The sequence below is a fragment of the Balaenoptera physalus genome (assembly GCF_965194825.1).
Source record: "Balaenoptera physalus genome assembly, chromosome: 8".
NCBI classification, from domain to species: domain Eukaryota; kingdom Metazoa; phylum Chordata; class Mammalia; order Artiodactyla; family Balaenopteridae; genus Balaenoptera; species Balaenoptera physalus.
Genome location: NC_138887.1, coordinates 77,030,432 through 77,055,630, shown reverse-complemented (window position 1 = coordinate 77,055,630; position 25,199 = coordinate 77,030,432). Strand labels below are relative to the sequence as shown.

Genomic DNA, 25,199 nt, shown 5'->3' with positions numbered 1-25,199 from the left:
TAGAGAGTAGGTGATTAGCAAACTGTGGAATCCATGAATAATGAGGATTGACTGTATAACTTTTTGAACCCCCTATATATATTCAGCACTGCACTAAGTACTTATAATACACTGTTTTATTTAATCCTCTCAACAACTCGATGGTAGATGTTGACATTTCCATAGTAGAGATAAACCAAATTTTGTCTCAGAGAGGTTATGTAGTTTCTACTAAGTTTCAGCAGGAGTACCAGAGCTGCATAAAAGCCCTGGCCTTTCTGATCCAAAACCTCATTTCTTTGTTTTACTAACTTGGTATAATTCAGATCATATTACTTCTCTACTTCCATTTTGCAAAGTATTTTAGAGACTCTCGAGTGAAAAGGACCTCCTACAGGTAAGCATCGATATAATTCTTCCATGTGCTCCCCCTAACCTCAGCATCCTTTGCTCTCCATCTAGTTTTATCCTCACAAATCTGAGAGTGACCATGTGCCACCAGGCTTCTGTCTTGCTGAAATCTCAGGAATGATTTTTCAAACTCCAGGATGAAAGCATATTTTTATACTTAGTACTTGATGGCTGTGAAGGCTTTTTCTTGACAGATATAATAATTAAGCAATTACCTAGAGAAGTATTTGTTAAAATCTGACAGTTAAGAATGCAGGGCTCCAGGAAGTCACAGGCTGTACCCATGAGCTCTTTGATGCTTTGTGCTCTCCCGTACATTTAAAAATGTCATTTTGCTCTGCAGTGTATTAAAAAATGCTTAGGATAAAAAAAGCCAGATTCTCCAAGGCTTTTATATTTTCTCCCAACTCATGAAATAACTCCGAAAACCAGCATCAAGATGCAGGTAAGATACTCAAACACCATTAGAGGGGAGGGTGGCAAGAGGAACAGAACTAACACTGTTTCCACGTGAGACTCCGAATGCGGGGAACAGTGCTGGTCTTACAGTCAGACTTGGGTTCTACTTCTGTCGCTGCTTTTCCCCAGCTGTGTGGCCTTAGTCAAGTTACTTCACCTAAGTGAGTCTCATTTTCTTTATTTGTAAAATAGCTACCATGCTTAACTCTTAGTTTGTTATCAGAATTAAAACAAAGACTGTAGATGAAGAACGTAATACAGGTCCTGACACAAAGCAGACACTTAATTGAAGCTATATTTATCATCATCATACCACCACCTTCTCCACTGCCACAAGTAACTATAAGAAAGGGTGGAGTAGGATAAATGTCCCAAGAGAGGTGTGGAGTGCTAAGAAATGTCATCATCAATTCAAACACGAGGAAGGGGGACAATAAATAAATATTTGGTAGAAACTATTGCACTTTTCAACAGGTAGAAAGGTGGCTATTAAGAGTCGGTTCGTATGGTAGTTCTATTTTTAGTTTTTTAAGGAACCTCCATACTGTTCTCCATAGTGGCTGTATCAATTTACATTCCCACCAACAGTGCAAGAGTGTTCCCTTTTCTCCACACCCTCTCCAGCATTTATTGTTTGTAGATTTTTTGATGATGGCCATTCTGACCGGTGTGAGATGATACCTCATTGTAGTTTTGATTTGCATTTCTCTAATGATTAATGATGTTGAGCATTCTTTCATGTGTCTGTTGGCCATCTGTATATCTTCTTTGGAGAAATGTCTATTTAGGTCTTCTGCCCATTTTTGGATTGGGTTGTTCGTTTTTTTGTTATTGAGCTGCATGAGCTGCTTGTAAATCTTGGAGATTAATCCTTTGTCAGTTGCTTCATTTGCAAATAAAGAAGATGTGGCACATATATACAATGGAATATTACTCAGCCATAAAAAGAAATGAAATGGAGGTATTTGTAATGAGGTGGATGGAGTTAGAGTCTGTCATACAGAGTGAAGTAAGTCAGAAAGAGAAAAACAAATACAGTATGCTAACACATATATATGGAATCTAAGGAAAAAAAAAAAAAAAAAGGTCATGAAGAACCTAGTGGCAAGATGGGAATAAAGACACAGATCTACTAAAGAATGGACTTGAGGATATGGGGAGGGGGAGGAGTGAGATGTGACAGGGTGAGAGAGTGTCATGGACATATATACACTACCAAATGTAAAATAGATAGCTAGTGGGAAGCAGCCGCATAGCACAGGGAGATCAGCTCGGTGCTTTGTGACCGCCTAGGGGGGTGGGATGGGGAGGGTGGGAGGGAGGGAGATGCGGGAGGGAGGAGATATGGGAACGTGTGTATATGTGTAGCTGATTCACTTTGTTATAAAGCAGAAAGTAACACACCATTGTGAAGCAATTATACTTCAATAAAGATGTTTAAAAAAAAAAAAAAGAGTCGGTTCTAGTTAGAAGAAGTAGCACATAAGCAGAGATAACAGAAGTAGGAGGATGCAAGCAGCTGGGAGGCTCTGTGTGTTTGGAAAAGAAGAGGAAAAGGCTGGAACCACAGAGGGGCTTCAGGGACATGACACTACTCTGCAAGTGTCTCCCTCCTTGCATAGGGGTGGACATCTGTCTTGTTGTGGCCGTGCACCAGTTTTGGACACTTTTCCTATGCCTGAGGAATTGCTCCCATTATGAATCCTGAGGAATTGCTCCCATCATGAATCCTTGTCCCTCAGCCAGAACCCACGAATTCCTTTTCCCAGCATTGCTTGTAGGCAGGGAGCTGACTTGTGAGTATCGACTCAGAGGTGAGGAAACAGTGGAAGGAAGAGGTGTGGAAGGGCCCGGCCAACAGGAGAGAAGACCTGGGGCTGGAGCAGGACGGCTCCCTCAGCTCTGGCTGATTGATATTCAGTAGGAATGCAAGTCCAGTACTGACCCCAGATCTTCCCATTTTTTCCCCAAAGTCCCCATATCCAGATTTTCGTGTGAAATCCTGTTTTGAAATGTGGGTAACCAAATCAAAAAGCATTTTTAAAAACCAATGGGCCAGAAGAACATGTCTGCAGGCCACCTAGGACCCACAGATTGCCAGAAGGCAACCGCTTTACAGGGAGCCAGTAGGGGCGGGGCAGGAGAACTGATGTCCACTTGGTGCAGGTAATGAACTCTTCCTCCAACCCCTCTGCTCTCCTTCCTTCCCTACCGGATCGGTCTGTCTGTTCCCATTTGGAGAGAGATGTGGACTGGGCTTGCCTATCTTTTTATGTTAAAAAGTTAAATATGCTGAGCTTTGTGAGTTATTTCAGAGAGAAATAACTCATGGTCAACAATTTTACACACTAGTTGCTCTTGTCATCATCACTTTTCTCCCCTAAGGATAGTTTGTCAGATCACAGCTGTTCACAAATAGAAAATGTGCCTATTTTTAAAATATAAGCAAGGATTACTGCTACTATTTGACAAAAGCATCTTTTGCTGGTTCTAAAAATACATTTGAATAGGAATCTGAAAATAAGGTTCTCTGGGCACTCACAACTCTTTATGTTTTGACACTGTCCTACTGAGTCCCTTGTTTCTTTGTCTATGAAGTCAGGAAAAGAGAAGAGAGATTTCTCACTTCTGCACGAACGCGGGCGAATGAAGCCCGTGAGGTGGTCCATTTCTCACACTGTGGTTTCAGCAGGGTCCTGCCACTCTACCAATCAGTCATTTATTTATCAAAGGTGCCCTGCAGCCAGGAAATCACAACCCAAGAGCCCATGAGCATATAAGGCATACATCAAAATGTTCTCGAAAAACATGCGGTAAAGTTGCCAAAGCTATAAGTAAAACAACAATGGAATTTTTTAAAAACCTTCTTTCCAGGTTATGGTGAAAATGATGTATGAGTGGTCACTTTCTGTTGTCACTTCCTCATTGTTTCAGAGCAAATTCTCTGGGCAGAGTCCTCTCCTGGGACTTCCCACCTGTAAGCTCTCATGCCCCGCCTCCACCTCACTAAGTGAAGACCATCCTCTTATTGGCCAAATGGAAGTTGCTGCTCTCACTCTCCTCAATGGTACAAAATTCCTGGAATATTTAGCTTTTTGGGGGAGGTGGGGCATGTCGATCTGAGTAAGCAAGGAAGCAGGGGATAAGGTAGGGGGAAATAAAAAACACAGGATAAAAAATCTTTGAACATTTGTGTTCTAGATTATAGTAAGGTAAGTTAGCCCTGATATAGCCCTTGCGATGTGTCAGGCACTATCCTTAGAACTTTTCATATATGAACGTGTTTAAGCCCCACAATATCCCAGTCAGATAGATACTATTATCGCCATTCTTCAGATGAGGAAACAAAGGCCCACTGAGGTTAAGAAACTTGCCCAAAGTCACACAGTGAATTACTGGAGGAGCAGGCATTCAAACCCTGGGTGTCTGGCTCCACAGTCCATGCTCTTAAGCACCATGTTAAGTCACTTGTAAACATATGACTTTTTATAGTTTTTGTCACATCCACATACCACCTGAACTTACTTTAAAATTGTTTATTTTGCAAAAGAAACTTTAAATTATTACCATAAATGGAAAACCAATATTATTTGCCATAAATAGACGGTAATAATAAAAATCAACTTAACGATTATTAAAATAAAATGTTCATCTATGTACCATCTAAACTCATTTCAGGTTTCCATAGTGATACTTAAACCTTGTTGCTTTGGGGAACAGTGATCTACAGCAGTGTTTCCCCAATTTTAATGGAGGACGGATCACCCAAGGGGTCCTGTTAAAATGCAGATTCTGATTCAGTAGCTCTAGGGTGGGGCCTGAGATCCTGCATTTCTAACAAGCTCCCGGGCGAGGCCAACACTGTTGGTCTGAATCCATACCTTGAGTAGCTCTAGAATGTGGAAGCTTGTAAGAAAGGCACAGTCTCCACCCCAGACCTACTGAATCAGAGTCTTTGGGAGTCTCTTGTCAGCAAGTGATTTTTGTGCCCGCTGAAGTTTGAAAAGCCCTGTTCTAGAACAACCAGGATGATGAAATGCCCTGCCCCATCCAGTCGGAAGTTGTGTCCTCTACTGAGAAGGTTCTTTTTTCTGTAGATCCATTTAATTTCAGCAGTCTGGGTCCATGAAAATGGCACACTGTACTTAGGACTGGAATTGACACACAAGGGAAACAGAAACTGAGCTGAGTGCCCATTCACCTCTCCCACAGGTGATATGAAGGGCTTCCCACACCTGAGATACACCAGCCTCGAGAGCAGCTCCTGAAGCTGAATCTGCTCAGGCCTGACCAGATATGATAGTTAATTATCTGCTGAAATGCTTAAAGGATTTATGAAGATTGTCCATGTGTGTTCTAAAACCAAGATACACTTTAACCACAATCTAATATGGAAGCTACTAAGTCACACCTACAATGAGCTCAGAAATTAGTTTCCTTTTATAAGACTCTTATTGAAATGCAAATTTGTCCCAGATAATTGAATTCATTATAATATTTGAACAGTATTAGGTAAAAAGATATAGTGATATTGATAATATTTATCATTGACTCAAGCATTTTAATTATGGACTTCCCTGGTTGTCCAGTGGTAAAGAATGCACCTTACAATGCAGGGGACGCGGGTTCGATCCCTGGTCAGGGAACTAAGATCCCACATGCCGTGGGGGAACTAAGCCAGCGCACCACAACTACTGAGATCACGCACCTCAACTAGAGAGCGCACGTGCCCTGGAGCCTGCGCACCACAACTAAAGAGAAGCCCATGAAATGCAACAAAAGATCCCTCATGCCACAACAAAGATCCTGCATGCTGCAACTAAGACCCAACGCAGCCCAAAATAAATAAAAATAAAATAAATTATGGCTAAATGCCATAAAAATCGTCGTGTGTGTGGTTCCCAAGAGTTAAAGGAGAAAATATTGATTTCCTGTCTTTTTTTTTTTTTCTGCCTTTGAATTAGCTAAAAGAAGAATGAGGCTTATTAAAAAGATATGATAAAAAAAAAAAAAAAGACATGATGGGGAACCTCCCTGGCGGTCCAGCGGTTAAGACTTCGCCTTCCAATGTAGTGTGAATGGGTTCCATCCCTGGTCAGGGAGCTAAGATACCACATGCCTCACGGCCAAAAAACCAAAGCATAAAACAGAAGCAATATTGTAACAAATCTAATAAAGACTTTAAAAATGGTCCACATCAAAAAAATCTTTAAAAAAATAAATATTAAAAAAAATACATGATCCTAATCACACATTTATAAGTAAGCCTCATTTTACATAACAGCTATGCTTCTGAAAAATGGCATGTCTAATTTTGGAAAAATCGAGGTATGCTTTAAGCATACAAAAGGAGTTTATTATTCAATGGAAACCCATAATCAATGTTATAAAATAATAAGTCATTTTATAAAATAAATTACCACCTCTTTAATTTATTTTATGATGTTGGATTTTCTAAGGAGGGCATTTTTTCCTTTCTAAGGCTAAGGTGGTCATTTTGCACTTAGGATTGTGAATACTCCTAAAAATGCTGTTCTGAGAATCACTGAGGAAATAATGTTCAGACTGGAGGGGCCACAGGGAACAAGTCTACAAGACAAATTCTTTCTTTTCTAGTTTCACTTCTGAGACTTTAGATTTTAGTTTCAGTATTTTCACAGTAGGGATACTGCGCCAGCCTGGGCCAGATCAGGATGGCTGGCCCAAGTTCTGGTGCCTCCAGTCCCCTGTCCAGTTTGAAGTTCGCTAGAATCTCAAACAACCTGTGGCAAGGAGGCATCCTCAGCTCTGTCACCAGGCACATTCCGCCCGTGGCACCAAGCACAGTTCACTGACAGCCAAGCCTGAGAGGTCTTACCTCTCAGACTACAAGACTTCACTCCCCAGTTCCCATATACTCCTTTCCTAAAGGCTCTTCGTCACAGAGTCAAGTTCTCCATTTCATCCTCCACTCTATTCTACGCATCCTATCCTCTGTCCACACCACACTTGTGACGTTTTCTTACATACCTTTTCTTTATATTTCTGTGCCTTTGTCCATGCTACGCAGGCTGCATGTGATGGCCTTCACCACCTGGAAAATTTCTACCAATCCTCTGAAACACACTCAGGTGCCAACTCCTCTGCACAGATTTTCTTCTCCCTTCGCCAGAGCTAACTGCTCCTACAGTACTTTGTTCGCAATTTTATTACGGCACTAGGGACTCTGGCAATTTCCTTTCACATGTCTGTGTGTCTCCCTTCATTGGACCACGGGCTCCTCGAAGGTTCAAAGATAGGAACTGTGTCTTAGGTATCTTGGTATTGCCAAGGCCAAAGGTAGTGTCAAATACTGTTGCTTGGCTGTTGCTATGGGGAAGAAACAGAAAACATATATATCAGGGGTCATGCCAACTACTCAAGCAAAAGATGGAGACACACCTCGGCAGCAGCACATTATGTAAATTGTGTGTCTACAGATTAAATAATTATCTTAATAATATTTAAAGAAAAATATTACCAACTAAAATAGGAAGGGAGGAAAAGTGCAGGAGAAATTCCTGTCCAACTGTAGGCCTTATTATCAGTGTGGGAATAAAATGTATTCTGGATGTGGGATTCTCAAAGCTTCCAGTGCTCACGAGAAAAGCTTCACCTGGCATGTTAGAAACACTGTCATCAAAGAGGAATAGTTTGACAGTTGAGAGAACTGGTCTCTAGTTCTGGTTTTAATGGTCATCTATTTCTCCATCTATAAAAAAGTAAAGCATGTTCCTTCTTTCCTGATTTGCATAAGTGTGAGGACCAAATGAGTATTGCTTTGAGATAAGTATTAAACAAATCAAAAATAGTTTATGGTCCTCTCCAAAAAGCAAAGTTCTTTCAAATGTAATTTTTTAAATTAAGGATATGGTGGCTTCCCGGAAATGGAAACGCTTGTCCTAAGGGACAGCAGAGATGAGGCTTTAGTCTTTTAAATTAGAAAACACTTTTCAAGATAAAGCTGAGTTCAAGGAGGTCTTCTGGTTTTCAGATGGTGGAGTGAAAATATCTCTGTTCCTTCCTTTTCTTGGAAACCATTTCAAAATAGGAAGGAAAGGGAATCTCAGAAATATAAACTCAATTGCAGAGAGTAAAAACTAGATTTCTGTAACCCTGAATTTCAATAAATGAGACAGGGCTGCCTGCTGCCCAGGACGATCAAATACAGGGTCTAGGTAAGGTGTTGTAGAGAGTAGGCCTGTGGCTGCAGACCTCAGACAAGGTCCACACAGAGTCATTCTCCAAAATAAGAAGCTCTGGCTCCTCAGTGAGGAAGCCCCACCAACACTTATTTAGAGTAATGGAAAAGGGTGTGTAGGACAGCACAGGAGTGACCCTGGACCTTAGACACACCAGGGAGCAGGGAAGGAGGCAAAGACAAGCCATTCCAGTGGGTACACGGCTAGAAATGAGGAAGGGTGAGGGAGAGAGTAAATCATGAGCAGCCTAAAGCCTCTCACTTTCTCTCTCTTCCTCTCTCCCTCCCTCTCCCTCTCCCTCTCCCTCTCTCCCTCTCTCTCTCTCTCTCTCTCTCTGTCATAAGGAGCACTTCTCTGACCCAAAGAGAACTCTCCCTGGTCTAGAACCTGCCCTGATCTTTTCCTTAAACAAATCTCCTGCAAATAGCTGGTCTAAGAAGAATTCAAATCATTCCAAGATGAATACTAAATAAAAGGAAACAGTGAAGAGAACCAGCACAAGATCTATACAAGAAAACTAGAAAAAAAAAAAAGTGGGAAAAGGAACAGGACAAAGGACAGATGGTAGATGAAAAACACTTATCAGAAAATATACTGCTGTGAAGCAGATGAAAACAGTGACAAGGCATAAAATTATTACCTGAAAAAATTTTATGAAACAGTTATCCATTTAAATTAAGGACACAAAGGAAAAATATAAGGAGAAGATGTAGCAAGGCAATAGGAGATGAAATATAATGTGGGAGAAGTGAAAGAGAAAAATGAAGACCAAACAAGGTCCTACTGTATAGCACAGAGAGCTATATTCAATATCTTTTAATAACCTATAATGGAAAAGAATTTGAAAAAGAATATATATGCATATTATGAATATGCATATATGAATATATATGCATATATATATCACTGAATATACTGAATCACTTTGCTGAATACCTGAAACTAACACAACATTGTAAATCAACTATACTTCCATTTAAAAAAATGAAGAGCACACTACAAACAGCCCAAAGAAAACAGGTATTGTTGAAAACACGCTGAGGACCATGGAGAATTGAGAAAAATAAATAAAATGAAACAGAAATGGACCAAGAATTTAAAAGTGTTAGAGAGAAAATGATAGATGTGGAAGACAGACAAAAAAAGATAAATGGTTTCAATTAATAAAAGACACAAATGAATGGAAGAGAATAAATATTCAAATATATAATCACAAATATATAATTTAAGAAAATTTTTCAAAAATAAGGTTTAATTCTATAGATTAAAAGGCACATGATATCCGAAGAAAAAATGATAGTTTTGGAGACATATTAGACATGCCACAGTATCCCAGAGAAATAATGTATGATCCAAAAGTTTATACCCAGCCAAACTGTCACTGTGGTCAAAAAGCAAGTATGACAGATGTTTTTAAACATGTAAGAATTATGTTTCCTGAATTTGTATTGAAGATACTACCATAGGAAAAACTTCAGCCAATTAAGAGTTAAAGAGAGAAATTAGGGCAAAAAGAAAGACAGTGAGTATTGAATTAACCATAGAACCAAGGCTGAAGAGCCTATGAAATTATGGTAACAGAAATGACTATAACTACTATTAATCATGGCAAAATAGAAAGATATAACTAACAAAAGTTGTCAGGTAAAAGGGAAGATAAAGCAGGAGATAATATATGTATATTAAGTTCCTTAGCTTGCAGACAAAAGGTGGTAAAAAACAAATCTTTATTTTTAAAATCTTTTAAAATTGAGATATAATTGACATACAACATTGTATTAGTTTTAGGTATACAACATAATGATTTGACATATGTATACATTGTGAAATGATTACCTGTTTGCTATGACCTAGATATTTAGATTTCTTAGCACTTATAGTTTGTGTGTATGTATTAATAGTTTGTATTAATAAAGCAATTCTTTGTTTATCAGGAAAAGAAAGCAATGACTCAACAGAAAAATGGACAATGGGTCAAACATATCACAGATAAAGAAATACAAATGGCATTTAAACACATTTGAAGGTGCTGAACCTTATCGATAATGAGACAATACAGGTCAGAACCACACCAAGATACCATTTTTCACTTAGGTTGACAAAGATCAGAGGTTTGGCAAATATGTATCAGAGAGGGTGCTAGGCATCAGACGCTCATAATTACTGGTGGAAATATAAATTAGTACAACTTTCTATAAAGGGCAATGAGCAAATTATCAAATTTTTTAAGTATACTCTCTAATTCTAGGAATTTATCTTATCACATAGTGTATCACTTACGAGAAATAATGTATACAGCGACATTCACTGCAGCATTGTTTTTAATAGCAAAAGGCTGGAAATAACCTATAAACCCACTGACTGGGAGCTGGTTATTAAATTACAGTTTGTACCTTAAAATGGCATACTAGGTAGCCATTAAAGGAATATGGCAGCCCTATATGTACCAATATGGAATGATCTCCAGGTTATATTAAGTGAAAAAAGCAGGCAGCAGAAAATGTATATAGAATGAATATGCCTTTATTTGTATTATATGCGTATACCTATAAATACAGGTATATGTAAAAATAGGTATACCCATACCTGCTTATGCATATATATGTATGAAATATCTCTGGAAGAATGTATAACAACCAGGTGGTCTGAGACTGGGGTGTGAGAAAGACTTACTTTATACTGTATATCCTTTTTACACTTTTTGAAGTATGTATCTTGGGCATTACTACCCATTTGAAAAACTAACTTAAAAAATAAAAGTTCTGGATTGCTTTCTTTACTTGGGACAATTGTGGAGAAGTATTTTTTAAAATGTTTTGCATCATCTGAGTTAGGAGACCCCTCTACATCTAAAAGGTAAATACAAATGAATAAATGAATAAAGAAAAATATAAATTTGCATTGACAATTTGGTCTAAGTGAGCTGGATCCACAAAGAACAGTACTGAGACCTGACCATGGGTTTCGCTGGGCTGGCCTTGCAGGCAGACTTCCATGACAGCTAAAACCACCCCTACAGCCAGCCACAAGTGTCAAAGGTGATTGACCAAGTAGGCTTGGAAAACAACCAAGAGTAGAGTAAAATAATTCTCCTCAAACCAATCCATAACCCCTAAGATTTAATTCTTCTGTTAATACATGGTTACTACACAATGAGGAACAGCTTTAAAACATGATTGCCCATTAGGCATGAATCATTTGTGAGTTGGTTCCATTTGCAACCGATCCTAGTCATTCATTAAATGGGAGAAAACAAGAGAGCACCATAAGGGGGTGCACAGGTCTGAAATGACAATGGTGGCTTTCTTTCTCCAGCCACAGAATAATGCACCCCTAGATCTTACGGACAGGTCTCCTGACCCATCATTCTTAGGCATACCTAATTTATATAGATAATGTCAAAATGACTACAGGTCAACCACTGTCACTTAAAACTCACTGACCATCCATGACCACCAGGAATGCACAACACCAGGCATGAACCCAGATCGGCTTTAGCCTTCCTTCTAAAAGTCTGCAGGTGAATTTCTAAAACCTTCGGACATACACATAGAGGTGAAAACCAGAAAAAAAGTCATGCAAAAGCTGTTAAAATGTAGAGGAAAATGTTGCTTGCTTGTCTTGTTTTAGGCAGTTATCTTACCTATTTCTGAAGCTACTTTATTCTTCCTCTGAAATACTGGAGAGCAAGATGATTGGCCAAAAAAAGTTTCATTCAAAAGTTTAGAAGAGTATTAGAATAAACGACAGCTTTAAGGAATACTGGAGACTTAAAATCTATTTCTGTGTCATTAAGAGGAAGTACAATTACATCTTTGGTCCTTTTTCTTGGTTCTACCATATGAGGAGAAAAAATGTCTCCAGTAATTATTTATGTCAGACACATAGCAAAGGAGCCAGCGTCATTTTTTACTATAAGTTTATTCCCTGGGCAGACATGGTTGATGATTTCATACTGATGTATGTGGTTGGGAGAGCTCTTTGTTAAACAATTCATTAACAAAAACAGTAGTTCACATGTACTAAGTGGATTCCCTGTGCTAGCAATTCTGATTGTTATTTACATAATTATCTTTCATTCCCCCAAACAACTCTGCACGAAAGATATTATTATCCCCATTTCACAGATGAGGAAACAAAGGCTCAAAGATGTAAAGTAACAGTCCAAGATCAAATAGCTGGGACGTGACACAGCCGCATCCAACCCAAGTGAGCTGCCCCTAAGCCTACGCACTCTCCATTACTCTACCCAGCTTCTGAAAAGCATCTCAGCCTTTGCACAGTCTATGCAAGGCAGAAAATACTCACTGAGCTTCTTCTATATGTTAGGCACTATGCTAGCCACTGAGTAAACTATAAACATGAATAGCAGGTAATCAATAAATACTTGATGAATAAATAAATCTATAGATACATGGCGCCTGTCCACAAATGATAGCTTATAATACTTACATATTGAAAGTTACTATGTGCCAGGCACTTTGCTAGGAAAAGGCAGAAAAAAAGAAGAAAAAAGAGGCAACAATAAAGCATACGGTATATAAAAAGCACAAAATAAGTTTCAATATATCAGTAACCACAATAACTATTGTTAAACAGATAGCTTCTCTTACTAAAGGACAGAGATATTCAAATTGTTTTAAAAATTAACTATATCTCCTTTATAAGAAACACAGCTAAAACAAAATGATGTTTAAACCTTTGAAAATAAAACAATGAAAACAATACCCAAGTAGACACTAAAAACTGGTGTAGAACCCTCATACTTTGCTGGTGGGAATGTAAAATGGTGCAGCCACTTTGGAAGAGTTTGTAAGTTCCTCAAAATGTTAAACAGAATTATCATAAGACTCAGTAATTCCACTCCAAGGTATCTATCCAAGAGAAATGGAAACATTTGCCCACACAAAAACTTATACATGAATGTTTATAGTAGCATTGCTCATTATAGCCAAAATGTAGAAACAACCCAAACGTCAATCAACTTATGAGTGGATAAACAAAATGTAGTATGGGCCATGCAATGTAATATTATTCAGCAATAAAAAGGAATGAAGGGGACTTCCCTGGTGGCGCAGTGGTTAAGAATCCGCCTGCCAATGCAGGGGAAATTGGTTTGAGCCCTGGTCCGGGAAGATCCCACATGCCACGGAGCAACTAAGCCCGTGTGCCACAACTACTGAGCCTGTGCTCTAGAGCCCACATGCCACAACTACTGAGCCCACGTGCCACAACTACTGAAGCCTGCACACCTAGAGCCTGTGTTCCGCAACAAGAGAAGCCACTGCAATAAGAAGCCTGCGCACCACAACGAAGAGTAGCCCCCGCTCGATGCAACTAGAGAAAGCCCGAGCGCAGCAACAAAGACCCAACCCAGCCATAAATTAATTAATTAATTAATTAAAGGAATGAAGTACTGATAGATGCTATAGCATGCATAAACCCAAAAGAGATTATGTTAAGTGAAAGAAGCCAGTCACAAAAGGTCACATACTGCATGATTCCACACATATAAAATTCCAGAATAGGTAAATCCATAGAAATAAAAAGTAGATTAGTGGTTGTCAGGGCTGAGGAGAGGGGGGATAGGAAGTGACTGCTAATGGGTTTCTTTCTGGGGTGATGAAAATGTTCTGGAATTAAGATGATGGTTATAGTTGTGTGACTCTGTGAATATTCTAATAATCACTGAATTGCATACTTTAAAAGAGTGAATTTTATGGTATGTGAATTATACCCCAATAAGGCTGTTATTTTTTTTAAAAAAAACTGGTGCAGCATGATTAATATCAGGCAAAATAGAATCCAGGGCAAAACATATTAATAGAAATATAAAGTGTTCTGGAAACATAAATGAAAAGGTAATTAACTGTTCCCATGGCTTATGGACCATGAAAAGCATAAGAGACCTCTGAGACAGGTCTTCTATGATTGAAGGGAGTGGGGAGGGGGTGAGCAAAGCTTTACCACGTGGGAATGTCTGGGGTGTGTGGCAACCAGTCCCAGCAAGCATGGCGCTCACAGAACCAGGTTGAGCTTTAGTTTGTAAGCTTCTAAAGAAAGGAGAGATGTTAGACACTGGTGTTTTAAATACAGCACCCTGGGGGCATGTGTGGAAAATGAATTATAGGGCAATGAAGAAGCAGCAAATATGTAGACCAAATTGGGGATCCACATGAGCAAGGATGGATATTTATTTGAATTAGAGTAACGGCAATGGGACAGAGCCAAGGACAATAACAGTTTGGATGTCTGGGATGTGGGGAGAAGAAAGAGTCCAGGACAACCCCAAGGCTCCTTGCCAAGACAATCTAATATTAATTAAGGAAGGCAGGAGAAAATGTGTGGGTGTTGGGGGGTGGTGAATGGGCGGGGAGAAGTGAGTTTAATTTGAAGCATATGAGGTCCTTTTGGCAAACGGAAATTTAGATCTGAAATGTAGAAAAGAAGCAGGGCTGGTGACAGCGGTTTAGGAATCTACATAAGGCAATTGGGTGTGTTTCATCCTCTAATGCTAATTGTATGAAAAACTAGAAAAGTATAACATTTTAAATTACTGAGTCACTTCTGTAATTTCTCATTAAGTCAGGGACATGGCTAATAATGGAAGTTATGTCAGGTGGCTGATACTTCTAGCTGCCTACTCAATAACCATTTCCTCTTCTTCCTTAGAGCAAAATCCCTAATTAGAGAGAGGGGTGGTAGCTGCAGTTTACCCAGCTAAAAATATTTGACTTCACAGACTCTTTACATTTTAGAGCAACATTGTGACACCATCCTGGCCAATGAGATGTCGTCAGAAGTAGTTGGGGAGGGCGTCACTTTCTATCTAAAAAGGCAAAACCTCCCTAATAGAAGGGCCCTCGCTCTTTAGCTATTTACACATTTCCTTTCTTCCTGCCTAAAGATGTAAGCCTAGAGATACAGCAGCCATATTGTGACCATGAGGCAACTAGATTTAGGATGATGTCCTACATGGTGAAGATGGTGAAGCAGGGAAAGGCTGATTCTCTGATAGTACTGTTTGAGCTCCTGCATCACCCCTGGACTGCCTTTCTTAGGAGTCTAGCTCCACAAGACACTCTTGTATCTGTTTAAGCCAGATTCTGATGTGTGCATTGTTTTTGTTTTGTTTGTTTTGGCAGCTGAATGCAATCCTAACTGATACAAATCATATTTGGGCTAATGTATATGTAATGAGACTAAAAAGACATGACCATTATTTCAAGTACTAAAAAAAAGTTTAAAAATCAAATATCATTTATTCTTAATACCAAGAAGTACTGAAAGTATTAAGGGGCTTAAAAGGTAGTACAGAGCACTGGATATTTTATTCTTTTTCCAAACAGTGTGATAAAATCTGCAGCTAAAGGGAGATTATGGGACTACCAGTATTAAGAAAATTCATGAACACATCTATTAATGAGTTTATGTGCATGATGACACCCTTTGGACTTTTTCTGGATAAAGTAAACTGACCTGGCTCATTTATATAGCTTCAGCCAGAACAAATGTTCTTAAAGATGGGATTGTTCACCTGACTCTCACAAGAATTATAATCTTTGGAAGAATCTTTCTACTCTCCCAGGCACTCAGTAAGCATAGCTAAGGAAATAGCACATCCCCAAACCACAGTGTTCTGGCCCTTCACAGAAGAGCTTTTATTGGGCTGTGCTCTGAGAGTATGTCTCTGGAACGGCAGTCAATAACGTTCTAAGAAACACTTATTATTAACTTTTACCACAAAACTTCCATTGTCTTCATGGCAGGGACCATGTTGAAGACTTAGATCTCTATGGCAACAGTGACTGCTTTGAAGAACTGCCAGGAGAAAGCTATCCCAAGTTTCAGGACCAGGAAAAGCTGTGTAACTGATCTCATTTTATCTCATGGTCACTGTGGATTGGGTAACTATTTGTGTTTTCCTCTTTGTTTTGGTTACTGGGAAGCTCTGACAAATTTTTAATCCCATCTCCTGAAACAACACCAAACCTTATAGTAAACTCATCTTTAGAAATTACCTGCACCTTATAACATAGTCTTGTTCACTAAATTACCTTTGATTTTATCTTGCTTCCTTATCTGTGTGTTCTCTGTACCCCAGTTTCATTATTAATTTTATGTTGTTTACTCCTCAAATGCTTTATGGAACCAGAAACACTTAAGGCAAACAATTTTTAAAAGCATCAGATGATAATAATAATAAAAAAATAGCTAATTTATTGAACATTACTATGAACCAAGCACTGTCCTAGGCACTGGACTTATTTTAAGTTATTTACTCTAAATATGAGATAAGTAGTATTATTACTATGCCCACTTTACAGATGAGAAAACTGAGGCACAGAAAGGTGAAGTAATTGGTCCAAGGTCATACAACAAATAAATGATGAATGAAAGATTCCAACCCAGGTGTTTCAAATTACAACCGTTTTACAAAAGAAGAAATATTTAATTTCTAAAAGAAGCAGAGGCCTTCTGATCTTACAGGCTGAGCTTAACGTCCTTCAGCTTTAAAGGAGATATCTATTATACATCTTGTCCATACAATCATGCCTGATGACCCATATTAACAGAGGGGAATGAGACAGTAAAAGTCAAAAGGACAGTTAATCCAAACTGACTTTTGACCTTTAAATATGAAGGTATTCATTCATTCACTCACTCATTCATTCACTACTCATCACATGCCACCCATGATGCAGCTGCTGGGAAGAGAGATGAAACAGATATAGTACCTGTCCTCCAGGAGCTCAGGTGCAATAAGGCAGAGTCAGACAGGTAAAGGGCACCTTGGGCTTATGAGTTGGCTGATAGCAGACCAGGGCAGGGTGTGGCATGATCATTCTGAGAACAGTTTAGCCCTTGGCCTCTCTGTCCATCTGATAATGGGAGTAAGAAAAATCAGCTCCCTTATAGGGCTGTTGGGTTGATTTCATATGTAGAAAGCTCTTAGCCTAGCCAGGCACAACAAGTATTCAGTATGAGGTAGCCTTTGGCTCTTAAGGCACTGTGGATGGCAGCCTGGGCACCTTGCTCTGACACACACCTGCACACACATGGACCCAAGTCCTCACAAGCTCCCTACTGCCTCCTCTTTGATACTCCCAGGAGCTGACAGGCTTACAGTCCATAAGACAGGCCTGGCACTTCCTTTCTGGATGCCACCATCTCAAATTCAGTGTCTCACTGGAATACATCGCCCACAGAGGGTGAACATTCCTTCAAGATGCACTTGAAAATCTTTCACAGAGCCTGGCCCACATAATGCCCACCTGGCATTTTTGCCACATTTGCTCTGCTTCACTCTGTCTCTTTGGCACTTCAGCACGGCAGTTCACCACACGATTCCCCTGCTGCAAAACGGGTTGGGTTCCTGCTTGGGCAGGCCTAAGGAAATACCCAACTAGAACGGCAAAGGGGAAGTTTCAAGTGCACTATTGGCTGAAGTCAGTGAGAAAACTTATGTGCTGCACCTGCTCCGCATCAGCTGGGAACCGTCCATCTCTTCGGTTTTGTGCGGTGGCTAAATAAGAAGTAATTAATCATTTTCTCACCAACCCTAACCCATATTTAATAGTTCCCTCTCGAAGTCTGTTTTGTCATGCTCTCAGTAGAGTCAGTCAAACATTATGACTCCTTTCTAAATATTCCAGCAGCCAGATGGCAAGAACACTAACTGTGACATGGCAAAACTCGCCTAAAGATAACTTCGTGATGCATAATCACGCTTGATGGCACTCAGCTGAGCAGATTCATCCAACTACCTCTTTACCTGCCCCACTTAATCCAGCTTCTTCAAACCAAAACTTTCTAATTCCAAGAACAAGACAAACATTCAACTCTGCAATGTGATATTAGCTGGTAAAACAAACACCATTCTACTCCTCCGGCTTCTGAATTTTAGGCAGAAGTATAAAATCACTAGAAGAACACACTTTAGGACACATTTCTCAAGATTTCTCTCTAGATAAAATATTCCTGTACCCTAAAGTTTCAAATATTTCTGCACCAAATGTAAGTATATTTACAACACGTTTGCTGGAAAACAAATTTCTGTCCTTCTGCTGAGTTATTTTTGTAGGTTTTTTTAAACATAAGCATTGATAAACATATATTTATAAATTCTAGAATGTAGGAAAGTTGACTGTTTTTCCCTAGTGAAAATCCTACATGTTCTCCTCTAGAGTAAATTACATTTTGGTTTCTCAGATCTTTTCTAGGTTATATTATTTATTTTGTGTGTGTATTTAAGTGACTGCAAAATCACAACCTGTACTGTATGATTTCTGAACAATAAATCTCCTAAAAACAGGGTTTCCAGGCTGGGCCAGCTGGCTTTCTCCTGTTCCTAAAACTGTATGTTCTTAGACACACACACACACTTCCTCCATCCCTTCCGCTGCTGGCTACCTTCGGTCTGTGACACAATCTTACACTCACAACTATATGAAAACAACAGAGGCTCCTGGAAAGGAACCAAAAGGGGGCACAGCAGGAAGCCAGCCTTCAAGTCTCTGTCACCCTGATGGTTCTGCCCTGATTCAGGTGGCTGTAAATTGCTTGTTTATGGTTGCATGTATAGAATTTGAAATCTGTGTACCCAGGTTCTTAACCCTGCTCCCCTGAGTAAGGCATTTAACCTCTGTGACCTTTTATTTTCTTGTCTGTAAAAAAAGGCACAATAACAATACTGCCCTTAAAGAACTGTGAATCATGTGAGGTGATTCGTGTAAAGGTATTTGGTAAGGCCCTCTGCAGTGTGTATTTCATTTCCCGTTATTGCTAAACTTTCTTTGCTCCCTGTTCTTATTTATTTATTTATTTTTCTGATTTGGTTTCTGTGGTTTTTAAATGTATCTCTAAAATTCATTGGCTGGAAAACTGCACTAATCTGTGTGCTACTACAATGAGTGGATTTTTAGCATTAAATTTTTATTTACTTTTTTATTGAGGGAAAGCATAAGTGCACAAATCTCAAGGGAATAACCTCACAAATATCTATATGCGTACACCTTTGTTACCACTACTTAGGTCGAGGTAGGGAGCATTTCCGGCACCTGTGAAGCCTCCTTTTCTATCCAAGTCATTACCAGGCCCAAAGGCAACCCAACCCCTCTTCTAAGCTTCGTCCCCATTAATAGCTTTGCCTAAAATTAAAAAAAAATTTTTTTGTTTTTCAGGGGAGGCTGGAGTCCCTGCGATAACTACTACTGCTGACCAGAAGAAATGTACTTCTCTTCCCTCTAAAGAGATAAAGATTCTGTAAAGGAGGAGAGAGGCACGAACTTTCTGAATCACACAGGTTATGCAGAACAAAGCCCTCATTCTGCAGTCAAGGACACCCCCAGGCTTGGAGAGGCGAAGTGATAGCCCACCTTCCTGCTACAGAGTAACTTTCCTTCCAAACTGAGCCCGTCACGAAACAGCGCGAGCGTCGGGGCTGTTGTCGGCTCGTCCCAGCGCGCCAGAAGAGCTCTCCCGGCCTCTCCCGGGAAAGAACTTCTTTCCAGGGAGCAGCGCGCACTGGGGCCCCACGCCGCCCCCGCTCCCGTCGCAGGCACACCCACGCGGCTGTTAAGCCACGCTCAGAAGGCGCTGTTCCTGCGAGCCAGTGCCCGCCTGCCCACGGGGACAGGGCTGGGTTCCCTGTCCTCCAGCCCCCACCCGGAGATTCGGAGTCCCCTCTCCCCCAGCCCTGCTCCCGCAACCCCGCTGCACCTCCGCCTCCGGTGTGTACTGAGGGAAGCGGGGAACAGGCTCTGCCACCTTCTCCCTTATTCCTCCAAAGGAGACTTTAAAACCCATGCATGGCCAGATCTAAATCGCTGGAGCACAAACTACTGACCTCAGGGGCCTGGAGATGAGCACCGGGAAGGGAGTCCCGAGACCTGCGCTCTGGCCCCAGGTCAGTCACCACGAGCTGTGTGACCTTGCGTAAGTCACTTTACATTTCCGAGATTGGCTTCCTCACCGAGGGCTTCTGTATCCCCCAAGCCACCTTCAGTTCTGCAATTTCCTAGCTGCTCTTTACTTCGCTCCCGCTCATCCCGCGACAGCCCCCTCCCCAGCGAGACCCCAGCCTTTTGTTCTGGGGGTGAAGTGGGGAAGGGAGGAAGGGAGAGCTTGGCGAAGACCAGGCCCGGGCGGCCTTGTCGCCAGGGGCCGCTCAACGGAGAGTCGGGTCGGGGGAAGTCACCAGGCAACCCCGCGGTGACCTCGTTCCCTCCGCGGTCCCGTTACGGCCGGGCCCTGGAGACGCCGCGCGGCGGGCAGCGGGCGGCAGGCTCCTGGGCAGCGCAGCGCAGCGCAGCGCAGCGCCCCGGGCTGGGGGCCCCCGGACACCCGCATGCGCGCACGCAGCACGCTGCCCCCGCCGGCGTTTCACTCCGCTCCGGGACGGCCCGAGCGCCCGCAGCTGCGGCTCGTCCCTCCTCCCTCAGGCACCGACCCGGGAACGCGCGCAGAGCCGCTACCTGCCGCTGGCCGTGCTGAGGACAGGACAGGATTCGTCTCTGGCCGACGTCCCCGCCGCCGCCGCCTCTAGGCTCCGGGCTCTGTCCCGCAGGGTCCGTGCTCCAGGCGGCGCCGCTGGGGCCAAGCTGCGCTGGGTGCTGCGCTCGGTGAGCGCCGCTCACTCCCCGGCCGCCAGCTCTGGGGCTGCCGGGACGCGGAGGCGGGGCCGTCGCCCCCACCTGCTCCTCCGGCTCCTGCCTGGGAGCCGCAGCCGGCCCGCGCGCAAGGACGCGGCCCGGGCGGGCGGGGTCGCTCTGGAACCCGGGAGGCGGGTCCTAGCCGCCGGGCGCGCCTCTGCCTGAAGGAGTCCCAGGTCTAAGCTGAGGAGAGAGTCTAAGCTTGGGGCCCAAGGCTGGAGTTCCCCAGGTAGGAGGGGCTGTGATGCGAGCGACACCCGGCCCAGCACCGCCAGGCTGGGGACACTACACTCCTTCATCAATTTATTCCAAAATATTTTGAACCCCTGCTGTGCTCCAGGCGGCGTCATAAGCGGTGGGGACAAAAGAACGAGATCGTCTCGTGCCCTTGCGGAGTTCACGGTCTAGAAAAGGAAACAACTAATGGACAACTACACTGCAGAGCCAAGAGGGAGCGGTCATAGAGGGGGCCCTGAACCAGACTTGGGGAGGTCAGGGAAGGCTTCTGGAGGAGCTGGTGGCTAAAAGAACTGAAGGATGTGCATGAATTATCCGGTTGGAGTGACCTGGGGAGGTAGATTGTCCCAGGTGGAGCCGAAAGGGAGAGGGAGCCGACTGTCTGAAAACTGAAGGGTCTGAGGAGCCGAAAGAACTTGGTATGGCCACACTTCACGTTCAGACCCCTGGAAAGATGCAGAAAGATTGTGTCTGAGGCTGGATGTATTCCACTAGGCGCATGATTGGTTGGTGAGGATTTGGTGAGGATTTCGAATCTTCCACGTGCTGTGCATTCCCGCTAGTGGAGGAGCTAAGAGGATACTGGTGGACCGTTCCCTGCAATTTACCTGAGCATCTGTGAGCCAGGCACTCTGCAGGACCCTTAAGATGTGCTGTGGAAGGAGGCAGTGTCTCTACGCAAAAGGAGCTACAAGTCTGCAGTGGGGGAGAGACCTGTACTCAGCGCTTGGATGAGGTGCATGGGAACACAGGTGAGAGAGCAGTTAATGCTGGTAGGGAGGGGGATCTCACACATGGATAGCAAACTGTCTCCAGGTTCAGGTTCTGTAGCAGCTGCTGTCAAGGTACGTTGCCCAAGCAGACCTTAGCTGGTTTCTTAATTACTGGTGTTTACAGGCTGACAATGTGTAGGCTTATATTTACAGCAAAGATAAATAATTCACTCCTGATGCTGTTCCCTTCTGTGTTGTCAAGAACATGGGCTTCTGTTTGACTTAGGTGAAGAAGGTGTAGTCAGTGGAAGCCAATGAGGTACTTGCTTCCCACCTGTTTGTCCTGTGCAACTCATGCCTTTCCTCCTTTAGAACCAAAATAAATGGGCATGGGCATGAAATCTGAAAAACTGTGCTCAACCTAAAATTCATAAACCGTTTTGCACAGGTGATCACTAAAAGAAAAACATCTGAAACATTACCAGACAGTTTCCTTCTTGGGATCCCTAATGTGTATTCTCATTAAATACAAAACTACTAGCATTCTAATACAAAAGGAAGGAAAGATAAAATAGCAGAGAAGACATTTGCATGAGCCCAGAGTTCCCACCAGGTCTTCTGCTGAATGGCCCAAGCAGGAGTTAGTCGAATGGAAAGGCTGTTATCTTAAGAGATAGGTATGAGCTGGCGTGGATCAAATAATTTGTGCAAAAAGGCTACTGGTTGGAAAGGATGGAGAAATGGTGAGTGAGGAAAATATTTGGAAAGTGGAGACATTAGTGCTGAAAGCTTCAGGTGCCCAATGTCTCATATCCATGTGAAGTAACTGTGCCATTGGTGCCTTGTTTTTTTTTTTGTTTGTTTTGTTTTTTTTAAATGTGAAATGGGACTTCTTTTTTTTGTTTTTAAGTATTTGTTTATTTATTTATCTATGGCTGTGTTGGGTCTTCGTTTCTGTGCGAGGGCTTTCTCTATTTGTGGCAAGCGGGGGCCACTCTTCATCGCGGTGCGCAGGCCTCTCACTATTGCGGCCTCTCTTGTTGTGGAGCACAGGCTCCAGACGCGCAGGCTCAGTAATTGTGGCTCACGGGCCCAGCTGCTCCGTGGCACGTGGGATCTTCCCAGACCAGGGCTCGAACCCGTGTCCCCTGCATTGGCAGGCAGATTCTCAACCACTGCGCCACCAGGGAAGCCCTGGTGCCTTGTTTTTATGGACATTAGAGAAGGATCCATTCCCCCTGGCTCCACCAGGATGTACATAACAACAGGACAGCACTAGCTATTCCAGGTGGATGATACAGGCATACCTTGGCGATATTGTGGGTTCAGTTCCAGAACACTGCAATAAAGTAAATATTGCACTAAAGTGAGTCACAAGAATTTTTTGGTTTCCAGTACATATGTTTACACTATACTGTACTCTATTAAGTGTGCAATAGCATTATATCTAAAAAATGTACACACCTTACTTTTAAAAAAACTTTATTGTAAAAAATATGACTGACCATCATCTGATAAAGCAAGGTTGCCACAAACCTTCAATTTGTAAAAAAAAAAAAAAAAAAAGCAATATCTTGGAAGTGCAATAAAACGAGATATGCCTGTATTTGTTTAGTCACAGGTACTGAAAGTCACCTTCCCAATAGCCAAACTCTTTTCCCTTTCCTCGCTATAAACAGAACTGAGGATTATGATTGGTCCAATACTACCATGACAGTCCCATTCCTGATTTCCCAGTCTTTCTTGCAGCTAAGGAAGTCATTGACCCGGTTCTGGCCAATGAGTTGAAAGAGGGAGTTGGCTGGGGGGCTCCTGAGACCTCCTTTGCTGTCTCTGACTTTCCATTTTTCATGTTCGTTGTGCCTTGAACACAAATGAGATGGCTAGTGATGCTGCAACCAGATTACAACCAAGAGACAATGAACATGAGACCAAAAAGCCAATATAATCAGGATGGCAGAGTGGAAAATAGAGCAAGTGTGTATGGTACTTCTGGGCATTCAGACAAAATCCAGCAACAGCCCACCTCTGAACTTTTTATGTGAGAAAGATAGCCCTTGTTAGTTTAAGCCACCGAGACTGAGTTTTCTATTCCTGTGGCCAGATGTATTTCTAGCTGATACCGTGGCCTGGTAAAGGGCAAACATCTCTTCTCCTCCTGCTCACCAAATGCCTACAATAGCTCACCTTTCACACTTTCTCCGTGTAAACTTGTATTTATATCTGCCTTGACTTATTAAGCTCTTCAGGAGAACAGCACTATAGAAATCTTAAATGTTTTATACATGTATCCACATCCATTCCTCAAGAATTTGTAGAGCAGCTATTAGATGGTGATAATGTACTCGGTCTAGGGGCGCTAAAACGGATTCACAGCCCTGCCTCCAGGGAGCTGACAGCTTAGCAGAGGACACGGCTTGTAAATAGAGTATTACAGTTCCCTGGAGAGAGGGATAATACAGGAGAAGAAATGATGAACAGTGCCTGATGGCGGGGAGAAGGGAGACGGTAATGCCTGAGCTGGGCTTTCGTGGATGAACTGGAGTTTCCCATCAGAAACTGGGGAAGCGAAGCCATTTCAGGGAAGAGAAAATCTGAAAGAGGTTGCTGGCCCAGGAGCCTCAAACTCCACGTGTCTGAAATTGAACTCATGGTCTTCCTACTAAACCTGACCCATTCTTGGTGTTGCCCATCTCTCCATCCATCCAACCCAACCACCCAACAAACCCTCAGCTCCCTTTCCCTCATGGCACCTCCCCTCGGTGGATTTTGCCTCTTGGCCCCATCTGGTTCTACCCTTCCGCACCAATGCCACCTGCCACCAGAGCCTGTCACCTCTCTCCAGCACTTCCACAGTTGCCTCTTAGCTGGTCATTCTGCAACGTGCTGCTTCTCTCTTCCAAACCAGTATTCACAGTGTGGCCAGAGATGGTCTTGAAACTCAAAGCTGATCTTAACTCCCATTATCTGTAATTTCGTTTTTTTTGCTTTGCTCTGATGATAATAACCAAGGTCCTGAGCTTTGTCTGAAGGCACTCACAGTCTACAGCATGACTTGCTCAGCCTTTTCCCTCTCCCTTGATCTCTTTACTCCAGTCGTGTTGGCCTGCTTTCAGATCCTTGAACAGGTAATATTCTTTATTGTCACTCGCCCTTTGCACATGCTTTTCCCTCTTTGAAGAGAACATCCCCAAAATGAACTCCTCATTGTTCAGATCTCAACTTAACTCAGCCATCACTTACCTGGAATTCGACAATGTCACCTTCCACTATAAGAGCTCATAATCCCATGTAACTTTCTATTGCAGCATTTATTACAGTTGTAATGATGCCATTATTGGTTTGATGATTTGATTAATGTCTGTCCCCCAGACTAGACCATGGTATCCATGACTTCAGGAACTATCTCTGTCTCTATTGTATCCTTATCTCACAGAACAGAGACTACTACATAGTAGGCACTCAACACATGTTTGTTGAGTTACGAAAGAAATGAACAAATGAGGCTTGGAGTCTTGAGCTAAGTA

At 42.2% G+C, this 25,199-nt stretch overlaps 1 protein-coding gene across 4 annotated transcripts in view; it reads right to left on the bottom strand.

Moving 5' to 3' along the window:
• The window catches only part of WIPF3 (WAS/WASL interacting protein family member 3), a 90,653-nt gene extending 69,916 nt beyond the window's left edge, over window positions 1-20,737 (bottom strand). Inside the window, exon 1 of one of the 4 annotated variants that reach the window (XM_082471982.1) lies at window positions 20,546-20,737. The gene's annotated coding sequence lies outside the window, so the exon portion shown is untranslated. Of the gene's footprint in view, window positions 1-19,447; window positions 19,574-19,917; window positions 20,328-20,545 lie in introns of those variants that run through there. The other 3 variants (XM_082471979.1, XM_082471980.1, XM_082471981.1) reach the window with 3 other exon arrangements.
• Between the last annotated feature and the right edge of the window lie 4,462 nt (window positions 20,738-25,199).